This window comes from Nipponia nippon, unplaced genomic scaffold (genome assembly GCF_047370975.1).
Source record: "Nipponia nippon isolate SJK-2023a ecotype South Korea unplaced genomic scaffold, ASM4737097v1 scaffold_6, whole genome shotgun sequence".
NCBI lineage: Eukaryota > Metazoa > Chordata > Aves > Pelecaniformes > Threskiornithidae > Nipponia > Nipponia nippon.
In genome coordinates, this window is record NW_028262380.1 from 4,312,059 (window position 1) to 4,328,993 (window position 16,935).

The 16,935-nt window shown below is 40.0% G+C and overlaps 1 protein-coding gene across 1 annotated transcript in view; it reads right to left on the minus strand.

Moving 5' to 3' along the window:
- Positions 1 to 11,725: 11,725 nt before the first annotated feature.
- The window catches only part of LOC148051327 (uncharacterized), a 69,604-nt gene continuing 64,394 nt past the window's right edge, over positions 11,726 to 16,935 (minus strand). Inside the window, exon 5 of the mRNA XM_087736428.1 lies at positions 11,726 to 12,269. The gene's annotated coding sequence lies outside the window, so the exon portion shown is untranslated. The remainder of the gene's footprint in view (positions 12,270 to 16,935) is intronic.

The window sequence follows — 16,935 nt, forward strand, 5'->3', positions numbered from 1 at the left end:
CAAGGTAGAGTCTGTAAGGACTCACTGACTTCACGATTTCATTGACTGTTGAGGAAACCTAGACTGAGCATCCCATTTCTAGCTGTTCAGCAATAGGCAGGATGAATCTCATCCTTAAGTTTCTTTTTCTTAAGTGCAAACTGAGATTCCCCCATAATGACATGACTTTTGGAGATCTGGCATTAAGAATGATAACAACATCTCAAAAGCTGGCAAAACCAGTTTAGTACCTTGTCATACCTGATAAATAAACTGGTTATGTATTTCAGGACCAATAATCAGTTACGAAATGTGTGACCCTGGGTCCCATCCTGCTTCCAAAGTTGGCATAAATGTATATATTGCTTTACTTTGTAACAGGAATACACCAGTTGTTCACATTCATTATCCTGACCATCCAATGGCAAGGATGGTTGCAGATTTCAGTGTGGATGTAGAAGCTGCCTGCAAAGACGCAGGATGAGGGCTACGTGAATGAATAACTGGATGCATCTAATTACAATTATTGCTCAAAATTGACCCTCCTCATCTCTATAGTCTCTCCAAGCTGAACATTCCTTGATAGATTTAATGTGTTTTTAAGCTTTTTGAAACAGACTTCCCTTCCCATAGGCTATAAACCTTAATTAATCAAACACATTTTTCCAGTGCTAGAATTTATAAACCCAAAAATAAAATAAGAAGAGAACTTAAAAACAGCTGTATAGAGCCGTATATAAAACTCATCTAGGCTAATTCCTTATCTCTGATAACGGCCAGTGGCAGATCCTTAGGGAAAGTGTATAATTAAGACGACTTTTATAGTGAAATCTTTCCCCTGGCAAAACCTTTAGGCAGTCAGTGGTATAAGGACTTGCCACAGCAGCTAATAGCTCCTAACTGATATATTCTCATTGAAAAAGTCTATTCAGGTTTTTGAGCACATTCATTCAAATTTCCACAACTTTCTGGGGCAATTTAATTATACTCCATATGAAAAAGTAGGTTTTTTGTTTTGAATTGTGTGTATTTCAAGAAACAAAGAATAATGATTCTCTGCTCACTTTTTCAATGTCATTCTTTTTTTTCTATGTTTCTGATCACATTCATCCCAGTCATTGTCAAGCTAAAGAGACTATTTCATAGGGTTCGTCCTTATTACAGAAGTTGTTACACACCTCTGGCCATCTTTGCCATATTTGTGTGTTTTTTTCTCCCCTGCTTCTGCGGGGAATTATCCATTCTGAGATAACATAATTCTCAGGAGACATGACAGATGTGGATTTACACAGAGTTGTGGTGGTGATGATTTGGATCTCCATTCCCATCCTAACGATCCCTAAGATCCCTTCTGCCTCTAAACACCTTCTAAGTGCTGCACCAGTCTGCAGGGTTTCCAAGATCCCCGCTCTGAGTGGCAATAATTAATGTAGAGCCTTTCACTGAGAATGGAAATTTACAGTTGCTTCTTTCTACTTGGGTTGCTTTGTGTTTAGCAATGCTTAATTTCATCTGCCATTCTCTCTTCCAGCCACCCATATCATAATTTAAATAAAAAATTTTCTAAAGAAGTGGCATTTAGTTCTTACACTGCTTCTTCCAATGTCCACTGAGGTCTGTAGAGAGAATTAGGTGGACTTTCCATTGAATCCAGATGGTATTAGGTTGCCATAGATTTTACAACATTTTCAAAACGGAAAACCACTTCTGACATAGAAATGTTTTCCGACCATGTTCAGCAGCTGAGCTGCATATTCTGGAGATTAGAAAGGGGCTGTCTTGCCCACAGAAAGGCTGGATGGCAACACCACAAAAAAAGAAAGTGGTACCACAACACAGTTATTCAGATGCATTTTAATTCAAATTGGATGGGACTGTGGGGGAGGAAATGTTGAAAGACACAGAAATAGAATGTTTCCTCTCTTGCTTCAGTATAATTTAAAACATCAAACCATTTTTAATGAGTTTTAGTGAAACCAAGTCTTGGCTGTGACCTTCTATGCCAAAATTTAGCCTGGAGAAAATTTTCATAGCTGATTTATAAATCCTATAAAACAGGGAGGTTGATGGTGGAAACAGTGAGCTGCGGACACCAATAGGACATACTCTTACAGCCTTCTTTTTAAGTTTTAATCTGCGGAGAGGCTCTGTAAGGTGAATTTACCTTGTATCCCAGTGTGGAAACTCTGCATGAAACTTTGCCTTTATAAAACTATGACTTTGATATTTTGCAGTTTGTTAGACTCAAGGAGAAAACCATGTTAGCAAAATAAAACATACAGAAGGAAGCACATACCACCAAGCTCTTATCTTCAACAGAGGGACATCATTTACAATAATAAACAGCAAAAAGGCCACTAAACTCTTTGTGCGGAAGGACAGTTTCTAGTCTTCTGTTGAACAAGTGGTTTCTGCACCCATTTCTCATTCTAGTATAAGGCTGAATAAGATCTTCAAGGTACAGACTTTCTTACTGTCAATATGGACAGGGCCTGCCCTGGTGGACACTGTGTAGGATCTCTAGGAGGTAACTGTCATGCAAATAATTAGTAATTGCATTGGTCATTTTTTCCTTGAGAGTTAGTAGTAATACGAGTTTGCAGTTATCAGGTCTACTGTGTAATACTGCCTTATTGATTTCCTTGTAAACAGCTCACACAACGCTTGGGACCTTTCACATCAAAATGTAATTTGAGTTAAAGGTAAGGTCCATTATCTCATAGCATCTGGCCTTCTGCCTTATAGAGGTCAAGGGCACAGGTATATCATATCACACCACCCATGGATTACCCATCTGATTTATTCACTATTCTGCACCATTACCCACCAGCTTTCCCAGCACCTTCATGTCCCCTCAGTGGTGAGATCTCCTATAAGCTACCTGCCTGCACATGCTTATTTTCTCATCTAAATAATTTTCCAGTTTTACCACAGTCCTCTTGGTTCCTGAATTTATCAGCTCTTGCAGATCATACTAGTCTCCAGAGCTTACTATTCCTTTGGAAATTTCATCCACTACCTTCTCAGCACATACATTTGCTCTCCCCGGACTTTGTTTTCTTGTAATTATTTCTCCATCCAAACCTATAGACATCTATAGAATATACATAAACTCAGGTAAAATAAAATATTTATAACAAGCCAAGAAATAAAGTTAGGAAAAAAAGTTGTGTAGATAAAGGAATTTTGGTTGAGATTCACTTTTGTTCTAAGTTTTGACTTTAGGTAGTGTTGATGTTCACATCTGAGTTGGTCATTTAAATGGCTCTCACAGGAGTTCAGAGTACAGACCATCACAGTACATATTTTAGGTATCTACTTGTGGTGAAATAAATTATATGCTGTAGGAGCATTTCCTTCTCTCTGCTGACTGTAAAGGGATGCTCAACAGCTAGGTTAGAGGTAAACTACCTGCTTTGTAAATGCCTCAAGTCAGGTGAGCTGGCTCTGTCCTTCATTTCCTTTCCCCACACAGAGTACATGAACAGGACATGATGCTGACTCTATCCTGCACTGACCTTGATGAAGGCAGATTTCTTGACTAATAACTGAAGTCTTGACTAATTAGTTAAAAACAAGCTGCATTTATCAACTTTCTTTGTAAGAATTTCATGGACTTTGAGCAAATGCTGTATGCACAAACCTCCTGGCAAAGCACAGACTTTAGTCCTTCAAACCCAGTTTAAAGCAACAACTATTGTGATTACACTGAGCAAAACAGAAAGAAAAGTTCAGGAAAGCTGATGACGAACAGCACTCCAGGGAACAATAAAAAAAAATGTTTTTCTTCTGCACGGAGTAGGACCAGTGTAAGTTGCTCCAGCTCCTAAAAAAACCCACGTACTTTGATTAACATATTGGCGATGGAGATGGTGGTGGCAGGGCTATTTTATGATTCTATTGTTTTCTTTGTGTACTTTCTACTTTTGTACTTCATTTCCAAAATAAGTGGATGGGAGCCTGGAGACGTGGTGAATATTCCTAGCTGCATTACTGACTTGCTGCAGTAAATGAAGAGGTCTCTTAACCTCCCTGTACCTCAAATATCCCATTTGTGAAGTGGGGCTTGTCCTTTTACCTCTATAAAGCACTTCAGGACTTAAGGGACTATTATCACTGTATTCAGCGCAAAGCCAACAGCTCAAAACAAACAACGCAAGCCACAAGGACTATCCCTACCCCGAGATCAGTTATAGACTGTGAAAAAATCTAGGCTGTTTAAATATATTCTCTAGTTTTCTTGTCCACCCAAGAAAAAAAGGAGAGGGAGAGAAAAAAAAAAGTCACTTCAAAAGGCAGGTCCCCTTGCCCAGAGCACTGAGATCTTGAAGCATGCTGTACAACATGGCTACAGTTCCCAAGCTAGAGAGAGATCAAACCTGCAGCTTCACCAGCTCTTTACAATAAAGCTAATCACATTAGCCACTTCACAAGAATAAAACTTTCATTTCCATTTCACTTTGATTTTCCCTTTTCATTTTATCTTTAATGGGCAACGGTTTGAATAAAAATCTTTAGGTACAAGGAGGACAAGCTGGTTGCAGAAAGCATGTCTGGGATGAGACAGCAAGGTGGAGACCCTGGAAAGGTCACCACCTAATAGAGTAGGCTTAAAATCTGATCCACTGGTTCATTAATCTGCTTAAGGATGTGTATCAGCTTCTACAATGTCCTGGTTTGGCAGAAGTTTGTTTCATTTCAAAGCTTCCCTCTTCATCACTTAGAGGGAAATACAAAAAGAGAAATAAAGTGTAAGCAGGAAAGTGTTTCATTTTTCACTGCTGTGAGTTTTGTCATTGCAGAGAAGGAAGAAGTCTGGTCTGATATTGCCTGAATCCTTCAATAAAAACCGATGACAATATGTCAAGGAAGAAACGAGACAACAAGGTCAAGAAGCCAAAGAAATTAAGGGTGCTATCCTATCCTTAACATTTTACTTCAGCTATCTGGGCCTGATTCTGTACAGGCTTGTACGCTGAGACCTCTGATGGAGGAGTTCAGATGTCTCCAAAGCAGGATCATATAATGACTGAGCCTCATGTTTAGGCCTTGCCACCTAATCTGTGATGCTTTGCATAACTGTATGTTATTTACTTGGTTTGTATGTTGTACAGAATCAGGCCCCTGAGTTTTGGTAGACTAGCTGTGAAGAAACAGATTAAGATAAATATAAATACGCAGAGATGCACTTAGCATTTCAGGCAAGGTTTTTTTCTCCATGTCAAAAATTTAACGGATATTACTGCATGAATTACTTCAGCAGGTAGCATCTCAATTTCCAAACCCCTGAACTAGCTTGTTTTTCTGACTAGGGCTGGGAGAGAGGAAGGAAATAAAAATTACTCTAGAAAAAGCAGCAAATGAATTCCCAAGCTCTGAAAATCTTTTCAGCTTCTGGTATGCACAGTACATCAGCCCAGTTTGTTGTCCCCTGAAGGGAGCTATGTATTCATGACAATATTAATCAGTTTTTTCCATTGTTTTCTCACCCCTTCCCTTCCAAAATCCTTCTTTCCCTACCTCCTTCATTTTAAAGGCATTAAACAAAATTTAGCCTAAATAGTCAAATTATACCATGAGTTTCTTACTGCTGTCTCATGCAATGAATACCCAAGGACAATTATGTCGATTTAAGAATTCTCACTTATGCTATAATTTTTTACCTTGGGTAGAGATCTATTAGCCTGCATGAAAAAGACAATGGTCTTTCTTTTTCCTTTTTGTTTTTTGTTTTGTTTGGTTTGGTTTTTGTTGTTGTTGTTACAATTGTTTCTACATCCACAATTGCAGTTCAGGGCCGGAAACTTGCTGTTCATGAAATATTAGAATGTGCAGCTTGTTGTCGAAGGAGCTGAAATTTGCAGAGAGATGTGAAGATCTCAGGTTCTGTGATTTGCGTGGGTGTGTGCCCACAGCTTTTTCTGTCCTGGTTATAAATACAAAGGTTTAAGGAAGTGTGTGCTGTCTGGCTCCCTACTACAAAGGCAGAGGGATTTGCAAAGCTCTTGTTGCTGCCATGAGTCAAGGGGCGATTTCAATGAGGACTAGTAGGCTAGAAAAAAAATCCTACCATCAGAGACTTCAGGCATGGCATGGCATGAGGGGAGGAGAAGGGGTTCCCGGACGGACTTTGCCTGCACTGATCAAGGAAATTAGAAATGGTCTGGGTAAAATCAAGTGCAAAATTGGTAGTGTAGGAGTGCACTTTGTTCAGTGTGCTGTGCCCTTCCTAAACTGGGGAGGGAAGGCTAGGCGCTGTCTTCACCGCTCCCCTCAGGATATTTGGTCGGAGCTGGAGTTAAGCAAGTCTCCTCTCTTGTATTAATAGAAATTTGGGCATCACTTTAATATGGGTCGTGTCTCCAAACCAATATCATTAGTATTTCTGCTTTGCAAATGAGGAAACTGAGGCACAAAGCACTTAAGTGATATGGTCTGATTCTCGTCATGGGACAATATTTGGAGTCTGCTCCATTTCCGCCCCTATTTCCTACCAGAAAGAAAATAAAGGCTATATTAACTGTTGTTTAAAAGAACAGAGAACTAAATATGATCTTTTAAAAAGCATAATTTTTCTTTCTTTGGTTATTCAAAGAATTAATAAAAAATTGCATATATTTATATGTTTTAGGTATCTGAAAATTACTGGTAGGCATTAATATGAACAGTTGAAATGGGTCTACAGCCCATTCTAAGGAACTTAATATTGAAATAGCTCTAAAATTACATAAACAAAGTACAGGCAACACAAATTCCTAAACATGTTAGAGCAATAATGTGCTATACAATGTGGCCACATGTGTTCAAAAGTGTAAGAATAATAACAGGTCTCTCTGCTTGGAGAAATGTAGTATGACTCAGGCATCAGGCAAAGGTTCGCTGCTACGATATGATAGAGCTGTCACCTTTTAATATGTGATGCCAAAAAAAAGAGAAAGGTTCATAGCTCCCTTCTCAGTCAATTGTAATTAGACTGAGGGAGGAGAAGGTTGGCTGTGGAGGGGGAGCCACCATATGCTGGTGATATCTGAAGATACACAGAGAAATACAATAAAACATTACTATTTCTGTGTCTAGGTCTATCTGCTGCCCTTTTTCCAATATGCATTTAATAAGGAGGTCAGTGGGGAAAAAAAACAGAGCAAGCAGTATCTCTATGACTAGTTCTGGACCAGTTGTCTTAACTGGAAATCTTGGACAATTACCCAATACATGTATTATTTTTAACTAAGAGGTCCCCATTCCTGCAAATGCAGGCAGGTTTGTTTAGCCTCCTACATACACATAATTTAATTGATTTCAGGGGGGCTGCTTTCACTGCTAGCATTGAACATCTGCTTAATGCTTGAAGGAGCAGCACCCTAATTTTCTTTTCCAAATAAACCTCATGACGCATAAAGTAATAACTGACAGACAATAACTGTGTAAAATTAATTCACTCCATATGTGTTTACAAGGCTAAGAAAGAAAACTAATAGAGAGAGAAACGTAGTTTTCAAAAATCTATGAGAGGTAGCTTCACAAGAGATTCATAAACTATCTTACAAGCAGTATAAGATGTTTTGTCAGGGCATTTGTACCATGTTCATCCCTAGGGTAATACTAGTGTTTGATGTAGGAATTAAAAAGAGTATGGGAAAATTGGTAGAATGGTCCTGCAATTAAGGTGCTGAGCTGTGATTCAATGCCTTTTTCCCTTCCTATCTCTACAAAACCCTTTGTAACCTTGGGAGTTACTTTTCTATAGACTATAGAAACAGCACTCATTACTGGAGCTCTGAATACCTCAGAGCAGCACCAGCCCCCAGTAATCCAATGGAAAACTCTTTTCAAGGGGACCTATGGAAGGACATAAAGATTTCTACTGCCACCTTCCACTTAATTTTAAACATAGCTTTCTCACATGAGGGCCAAAATAATGCTAAAGTAACCAATACCCCTGGCTCTCCTAATTTCACAGTAAAAAATTTTGCAAGGCATACTTCAGCCCTACTTTCATTGGTTGGTTTATTCATTTATTTTGTTTTATACTATTTTTCAGGAAGGACAGAAGTTGAGGACAAGAGGCACAGAAGGCTTGAAGACTCAAAGTGAAAGTAAGCAGACTGTGGAGTAGGAGCTTTTTGGAAATGTGATACTTTTTAGTGGGGACACAAAGAAGCAGATTGAAATAGAATAATTACATGTGCCTTTGGAAAATAACATGCAATAACCGCAACCCAAGGCAGAGTCACAGGAGAGTCAAGGTCAAGTTGCATGAACAACCTTAACTGTGGCATTTCCTGAGTTTTACATATTTGAATTTACAGCCTGAGCTTTTTGTTCTTCTAGTTATTTTCCATTACATATATGAAACACATTCAACCTGCACATTATTCATTAGTAGCTGGTGTTTAAAAGGAAATGGAATAAAACCATGTGGGCTATACATGATTGTGTGGCAAAAAATTGCGAGAGAAATCTTTGTAATATTTCTTTGGCCTTTTGTTTTGAGCAACTGCAGAGTGAAATATTACCCTCAGGATAAAAAAAAAAAAACTGCCTCAGTGATACATGAGAAAATTTCAGCCTTTAGCTCCAGGCATTGCATCATAATCTCAGTAACCCTCTATCCCTAGGCAATATTTTACCATGTTTTCTCTCCACAGTCACTATTTATAGGCTGAGAGAGTGCAGACACTGTGGTATGCTAAATACATGTGGTGGTTTGTTTTGTGTGTATGAGGAACATGAGGTTTGTTCCTAACAATTCAGGCAGCTTTATTTGATGTTCTCTGAACGTGTACATGCAGAAAGTTTTTTCATAACAATTCTAGACAGAGTGGTGAAAGAGGAGTTTCTCATATCAAATGATATTGGGGAAAAAAAGGAAAAAACACCAAACAACCCCCCCAAAAAAAGTAACAGAAGGTATTCAGAGACCTTTCCCTTGGTTCACATTCTCGGTTCTGGAAGTAAAAAAATATATCTGTCCAAAAAAAGCCAGTCAAGGCACCCTAGTGAAGGTTTACATGGATGTGATTGTAATCCAAACTCAGTCTTTTGCATTGTGTTTAACTTAGCAACTTGTGAAATATCTGGTATAGTGGACTACACTGAGGCAGGATGCATTTGACCAAACTTAACCATGTAAAGTCACAGCTAATCTAAGCTGGGCTCTTGTAAGCTTCCTCTATGGAGTTAGTGAAGAGTGATAGTTCATTCCAACTGAGAATGTATATATAGTAAGCTTTGCCTTTGGAGAAATGTCTTTCCCTCTGTCAATGATGTGGGTAACCTGGAGCCTACGTATATAATTTTTGGAAAGATGAAGTAAAGTAAGATGTGGGTTCATAGGATCATAAGAAAATTCAGGTTGGAAGGACCACCACGAGTCTCTGCTCAAAGCAGGGTCAGCTCTGAGGTCAGACCAAGTCACACAGGGCTTTGTCCAGCCTGGAGAAAGGCTGGAGACTGTGCAGCCCATCTGGGAAGCCTGTTCTCATGGCCAAGCAGTAGAGCTATTCTCCTTTCCCTGTCTCTCAAGTCTGAATTTTTATCACTGAAACAGTTCCTTTTGAAGGGGACCTCAGGGATTTATGTAGTCCAACCTCGTACTCAAAGCATATGTTGTCTTTCCAAGGAGATAGAGCACTGCATGGCATATGTCGTTAGTTATGAACCTTGATACCACAAAGGGAAAAACATTTTCTCCTTTGTCACTGATATGGAAAAGAGTTCTTTGTTGTCACATACATTCATTCTCTGGAAACTGCTGATTTAGATGTTAGGTTAGCTCATTTACACATAAGTGAAATTTTTAGTAAGATGTTCCAAAGAAAGTATTTCATTCAGTGGAAGAACAAGGGAAGAATAGGAGCTACAAGGTAAGTAAGAGGATGAGAGGCAATTAGAGGATGTCAGTGGACTGGGCTGAAGGAGAAGGAAAGAGGTTTTCTGATGAGACTTTCAAATATTGGGTGCTGGCAAAGACCTTGTTTCATGCTTTCACTAATAAACCTGGCAAAATTAGGAGTATGCTAATTAAACTGATGACAAAAACTGGGAGACACCACTGACACAGAGGAGTGCAATCTACTGAAACAATTGAATGGAACTGAAATAGCAGAAACGGGATGAGATTTAATACTTTGAAGTTATAAGGTCACACACTTGGAGACTAGGAACAGTTTATCTAGTAAAGCTTCAAGCTTTACAGTGCAAACAGCTGATAGGAAAATATAACATGGTATATTAGTCAATCAGAGTATGGCTGTGAGCCACTAACATAGTATGGCCATGGAAAAGATATATGTGAATCTAAGGGGTATCAGGTTGGATACTTCAAAGAGATACAAGGAAGTATTAATTGTGCTTTCCAAAGCATCAGTCTTTTCTCATCTGCAGCTGTGCATACTGTTCTGGTCACTCCTGACTAATAAAGATATTAAACATTTAATATTACATTCTTGTTTGGTAGAAGAAGGAAATTGAAATGAAAAGCAAGGGAGAAAGAGAGATTCCACTTGACTCATGGTATAGTGTGAGACTAAAGAAGATTGGTACTACAGGGAAGCAGACACCCAGGCTTCAAATTTCTGATGTATTAGAGCAGCTAAGAAAGCATGTTCTAAAATTGCACTTCATTGGTACTTCCTTCTTTAACATTTAACGTATAAATGTTAGGTATGCAACCAATATTCTAATGGAAAAACAAAACTTTGTTTTCTTAGAATAAAATGTTTTTTTTTTTCTTTAAGTTCATCTGATGTTAATCATAGAATCATTAAGGTTGGAAAAGGCCCTTAAGATCATCGAGTCCAACTGTTAACCTGTCACTGCCAAGTCCACCACTAAACCATGTCCTTGAGCACCACATCTACCCTTCTTTTAAATACCTCTAGGGATGGAGACTCAACCACTTCCCTGGGAAAGAAGAGAGAGCTCAGGTCAGTATGACAAGCATGGACATATTCTTTCCTCAGCAGCAATAGGTTCAAATGAACCCGATTCACCACCAAAACCATGGGGTTTGCAACCTGGCACATGCTGGGGATGCAAGAAGCTGAACCATGTTTCCAGCTAGCCTTTAAGAGCCAGTGTGGGGCCAGTCAAACAGTGAACAGAAAATAATTTCTCCTGATTGGCTGTCAACTAATGTGCCATTTGCCAAAAGCATATTGGTAGGCTAAAGGAGACACATCCCACAATGCCGAATACCCTCAGATTATCAAAACCACATACCCCACGGAAACTTGTGTCTTATTCCCAAGTTAACACAAGTTATACCTTTTTCCTAACAAGACAAGATGGTCTGTGAAATCTTGGAAATGAGTTTCTTTTCCATTTTCCCATAGTGTTTTCTGTCCTTTCTGGGTAAAGGATAACTGAGAATACAAAATGATCAGGAAAAAGACCTGTTCTAAGTTGCTGGTGGTGTCACTGTGCTCAAGATGAGGGTTGGACTGGTAGAACAGGTGATAAAAGTGACATAATCCTTGTGGCTGGAATTGCATATTCTTAAAATCAAGTTTTATACACAGAAGACTCCAGGTAGATATTGAGGAAGCTGAAGATTAAGAAAGGGACTGAAAGCAAGTAAGTGACCTGTCCTAAAGCTTGCCAGGTGGGATTTTGATAAATTTAAGAAGAATCTACCTGGACATTCTGGGTTTTATCAGACTGCATTTAAACAGGGCCAAGACCAGTGAACAGAAAAAAATATCTATCAAAGTGAAAAAAAAACCCAACAGCTCTAGCATAGGTGTAGATGGAAATAATACTTTTAATTTGCTTGGAGGGAGATGAGAGAAGGTAAGTTTCTACTGATTGTTGCGGTACTTATAGATATCAGGTCAAGAATACCTTTCCAACAGAAGCAGTCTGTGCTGATATGCTGTGCTTTTTATAACTCAGGTCTTTCCTTCACCATATTTCATTGCGAGACGTTCCACATTTTAATTTTTGCCTTTTTAAAAACAGCTCATTCCAATGGTAGGACACCAGAGACAAGCTAATTTGTCGAAAAGCCATTTTTTTTAATCTACGTCATATTTTGTGCCAAATTTTCAGACATAGACCATGAACATATTAGGAGATATCCACCAAAGAGTCCTCAAGTGTACGTTTCTTGAGAAACCATCTAGATGGGAGCCTAGGAGAAAGAGCCAAGGCTGAAGAGCTGCAATTCCCTCTTCACTGCGGTCTTACACAGGGGCAATTCCACTGAATTCAGGATCCTGAGTCTAGGCCCAAATGAAAGCAGGCTCGGCAAGCAGGAATTGAACAGTGCTGTAATGTTGATATGAATTCTAGAGCAAAGGGAAAGGAAAACAAAAAGAAAAATTAAGTCATATTGAAGGTCACATTTAAGACAAAAAATTACAAGGACTTGCTGATGTGATGTATAGTCCATCCTACACATATCTTAATTTTTCTTAATGTTAAGTTTTGAATGTGTTGCACAAAGAAGTTATAACATTCCAAAATGTCTGGAGATCAAAACAATATTCCTCCCTCTGTCTTAAGGAGCAAAGCCTGTATATAGTCCGCGCAGTAGTACACGAGCAAATGCACATACCTCAGAGAAAGGACAGAGAAAAAAATCCCCAACCTAGCTTTTTCTGTATGTCAAAATGTGTTTCACTGAAATCAAAACTAAGTGGAACTGAATGCTCTCAAAAGCCATCTAGCCAAAGAGAAGAACGGGGCGGGGCGGGGAAAGACAGTAACAAGCAGAAAACCAGACAAATTGAGGATAACAGCACCCGATGCAATAATCATGAGAGCAATTGAATTGCACCTTGAAAGGTCACGTTTACTTGGATCCCATGCAGGTCCTGGATGTGTGTATTTGTACAAAAAGCCAGATGGCAGGACCCACCCCCTCCGTACACCCCCCCCCCCATCTCTATCCATGCTTGCAGTTCCCAAGGGCGCTGTTACCTATGTTATCCCAGACCTCCTGGGGGAACCTCACTATCAGCTACAGCGCACACAGCCTTCCCTTATGGTGCTGTGCTTCCACATTCTGCCACTTCCATAGGCGGTGGCTTAAACATACATATGAGCCCCAAATCCAGATGTTTTTCTACTTTTCAAAGCAGCCACTAGGCTAGGATTTATTGATGAGCACTTCGCAACCAACTGATGGAATGAGTTTGATATGAATTGCTGGTGAACACATTAAACAGAAATGCAGCATTAATCGAATTACACTGTAGTCTGGGATAGATCACTGCATACAAAAAGCACAGACCTGGCAGAGGTCTGACTTATCCGAATGTGTAAAAGCAGCTACAGGTTTTGCGTAGCAGTTACCGCAGTGAATGCTTCTCCGTCACTGAAGGTCACTGAGCAAAAGCTCAGCACAAATAAGCTTAGAGTCACAGAAGCAAAGAACTGATGTGAGAAGATCATTGGCAACTGGTGTGTTTCCCTCCTAATTTTGTGGTTAATTATCTTTTCAAACAACAGTGCTTAAATAAATGTCAACGGTAAAACAAGTCTGAATTCAAGACGCCCAGGTCATATCAGTGTCCAGCAGCTAATGTTACCAATACCTGCCAAAGTCTAAAGCTCAAAGTCACTTCATAGATATTTGTTAGGTGTTTAGTGAAAGACAAGTACCTGTGCCCCTTCTATAGGCAATGGAGAGCATTAGGAAATTCCAGAGGAGCATTCATTTTATCCTTAAAAACACATGCCTTCCTAAGATAAGGTGACAAATTTTGCAAAAGCTGAAGGTAGGCAATGAGATTTCCATCTAGGGCAACCACTTACCCATGGACAAGCAGGTCACCTGAGAACAGGCTGCAGTACAAATCCAGAGCATCATTTGATTTCGCAGCTCTGGAATTATCCAAAAATGGTTTTTAACTGATATGTTACTCTGCCCTCCTGATAACTAAAACAACATGGAAAATATTAATTTAACATGAAAATACACGATTCTATGCTCCTTTATTATCCTGGAATTAAGAGAATTCTGATGATAATGAGTCATTCTTTCCACTTGCATATGGCCTCCAACCAAAGGACCTCTGAATCTTCAGAGGAGCTCAGGATACCCCTAAAAAAAAGTATGTACAGAGAATGTGAAGCAAGGCAACAGCAATCTCAATGCCAGTGGCTGGGAGTGCAGGATAAAATATAGGGGTTCAGACTTTCTCAGTAGCTTTCTGGAAAGCACAAACTAAGTGAAGCATCAGTATGTGAACATTTGAGGAGAAAGCGCTACTATATCAACATGCACCAAGGCCTGAGTTTCTCTCATTGCGCTCCCATCCAGAAGTTGCATAACCACATTAGTGCATTAGTACTTCTGGAGAAGATTAACCGTGTACGACTTAGGAGCTTTATGGTTTCCTGACAGGAGCTGGCTCATATCCAGCCAGCAAAGAGCTTGGGCAGAGAAGGCTGGGACTGCCCGCGCCACCCATGCAGGCATGACCTTGGTTACATTTAAATCCTCAATGAAGCGTCTGACCTCTTTTAAAGAGGGACAACAGACAGTCCTGTTGTCTGGCCATGTTGTCGGAGCAACTGTAATTTAGGTTATAAAGAGAGTTGGCCAAGTTCTTGCCATCCAGCAAACAATAAAATCCCCATCTGGGTTTTAAGCACCAGCTCTGAACAGTGAGGGCTGTGGGTTCAGATTGAGGGTTGTGCATCCAGGCATGGGTAAAGGCAGGTGGATAGATATGGAAGTAGTGTCAATAAAAGCAGGATATATTAAAACTGATAATCATCACAATGAAAAATGCCAAGAGGAGCTGAGCTGTTCCAGGCTGCACAGCTACTGGAGTAACTTCCAGCAAGTCATAGGCATCAAGGGAATGCACATAGGCATGGGAAATCCTCTTTGGCAGAATTAGAAATCACACAGGAATTTTAGCCTTGTCTCATCCACTTGTCCTTACCTTGTCGCCAATCCAGACAGCAAACCCAGACTGTCGCACCTGCTACAACATGCACTGAAACCTCCCCTGCGGTCCATATGCTAATTTTCTATCTGTGAGCTATACACATTTCTGTGACATTAATTACACTTTAAAAGTTTATTCTGTCTCTTACTGGTTCCTTACAAGGCATAGCTGTATTTTTCAAAATTCAGACTATGGTATCAAAGTAGTCCCTTCTGGCTTGAAAAAATGTAAGCTCATCAGTGTTTCAGACTGGAAGAAATGCTGTCACTAAATATAAGCCAATGTCTCTTTTCTTCTTCCTATCTTTTTCAATTTTTTGTTTCACTAGATAGAGTAAAAACTTGGTCTCTCAAGCTATAGCAACCAGTCCCAGCAATGAGGCTGCATTTCTGCTTGGGGGATGGTTATGTTTTTATTTCCAACCACATGCACTCGCTGTCAGATTCCATGTCATTTTTATTTAATCTGATTTTTTATCAAGCTGACTCTCTGTCTCCCAAGCCTTCCTGTCTTCCAGCTGGGCATTTTCTAAAGCAGTGATTTGCAAAACATTAAAGAAGGCATATAAATAAATTACTGTCTGGAGAGTGAGTCATCATTATTTAATAGGAGACTGAATCATAAGGAGTGGCTGCTTGTTGGCAAAGCAGGCCCATGCTGCCCCCAATTTTATCCTGCTGTTCTCTGCTGCTCTCTAGCTTTCTGAGGGCTTGTCCTGCTCTATCACATCCCATGATATTTTGCCTCCTGGTAAATAAGGCTCTTGCTCTGGACCCCTGGTGTTACATGAGCTAAGGGGAGGACAGCAAAGACACACTAAGATGAGACACAAGAGCTACCCTGTTGTAACGTGCGTTCAGAAAAAACACCTTATGCCCAGGGCCCCGTTAAGCACTAGTTGCTGGTGAGCTGAAGGGCATCCAGAGCACATGGATGAGAGCCTGTGTGCACTCTAACATGTACAGCCTTCCCCAAAAGAAATTATGACCTGTGCCACATCCCTGCTCCTGAAAACATTGTCTGGCCTTGGGAACACGCTGGAGCTCAACTTAACTAAGAACATACACATGCCCCACTGTGGTTACAAATCACAGTTGCATCTTAATTTCTGTGACTTTGGGGCCTAAATTAAAGGAATTTATCCTGAGGAAGACCTGACCATGCTCTTAAAATGTGCAAAGGAAGGGAGTAGTGCAATAGGGATCAATTTGTACAGAGATAGAGATCACTCTCTCTTCTACTAGCCTCAGTTGGGTCTCTCAACATCTCTACAGAGACTGAGTTTATTTCTTCATGTCCAAAATTCTGCTACATAAGCAAGCAGGGAGGGTACAATTAAAATAAACCTCAAGCACTATTCCGTCTTCTTCTGTCCCACCTTAAGCGTGCTATGGCCTAGTTCCCAGTTATATTATTTATATTTAAATCCCACACAAGAGCCATACAATGACCTCACCTGAGGCTTCACTTCAAATTCTCCCTCCTCCCCATGACAGTCTTGAACTTCTGGCCCCCAGTCACTCAGCACTGCTGGCTCCCAGTCACCATCTTACCAGTGGAAAAGCTCCAGTCAACTAGAGGAGCTGCACGTTACTACCTTTAAAAATAACGCAGCAAAGCCTCCCAAAAACTCAAATGATGTAGACAAAATGCCGCCTTTCTTCAGTTCCACTTCTTTATTCATGACTCCTCTGTAAGAACCTAGGTTAGCTAAACCAATGCTAATCTCTCATATAGTGAAGGTTTTTTTGACTGTGATGCTATGCTGACAGGCAGAGTTCCCACTGATAGCCACCACAATACTGACAAATCCCTTTTTATTCACATTGTCTTGAAGTTTCCACCCCATCCTTTATGCGTCCAGAGCAGATGTGACCTCAGTGCATCTATTTTAGGCCCTCAGTAGTATCTGAACAGGTATGAGATACTTCCTGACGAGAACACCAGCTAGAAAAAGGATCACGTCTACATCTGGTGTCAACCAGTGTAATTCCTATGAAGTAAAAACCCAAGAACAATTGAAAGCTATAATAACTTCCACTATCTGAGG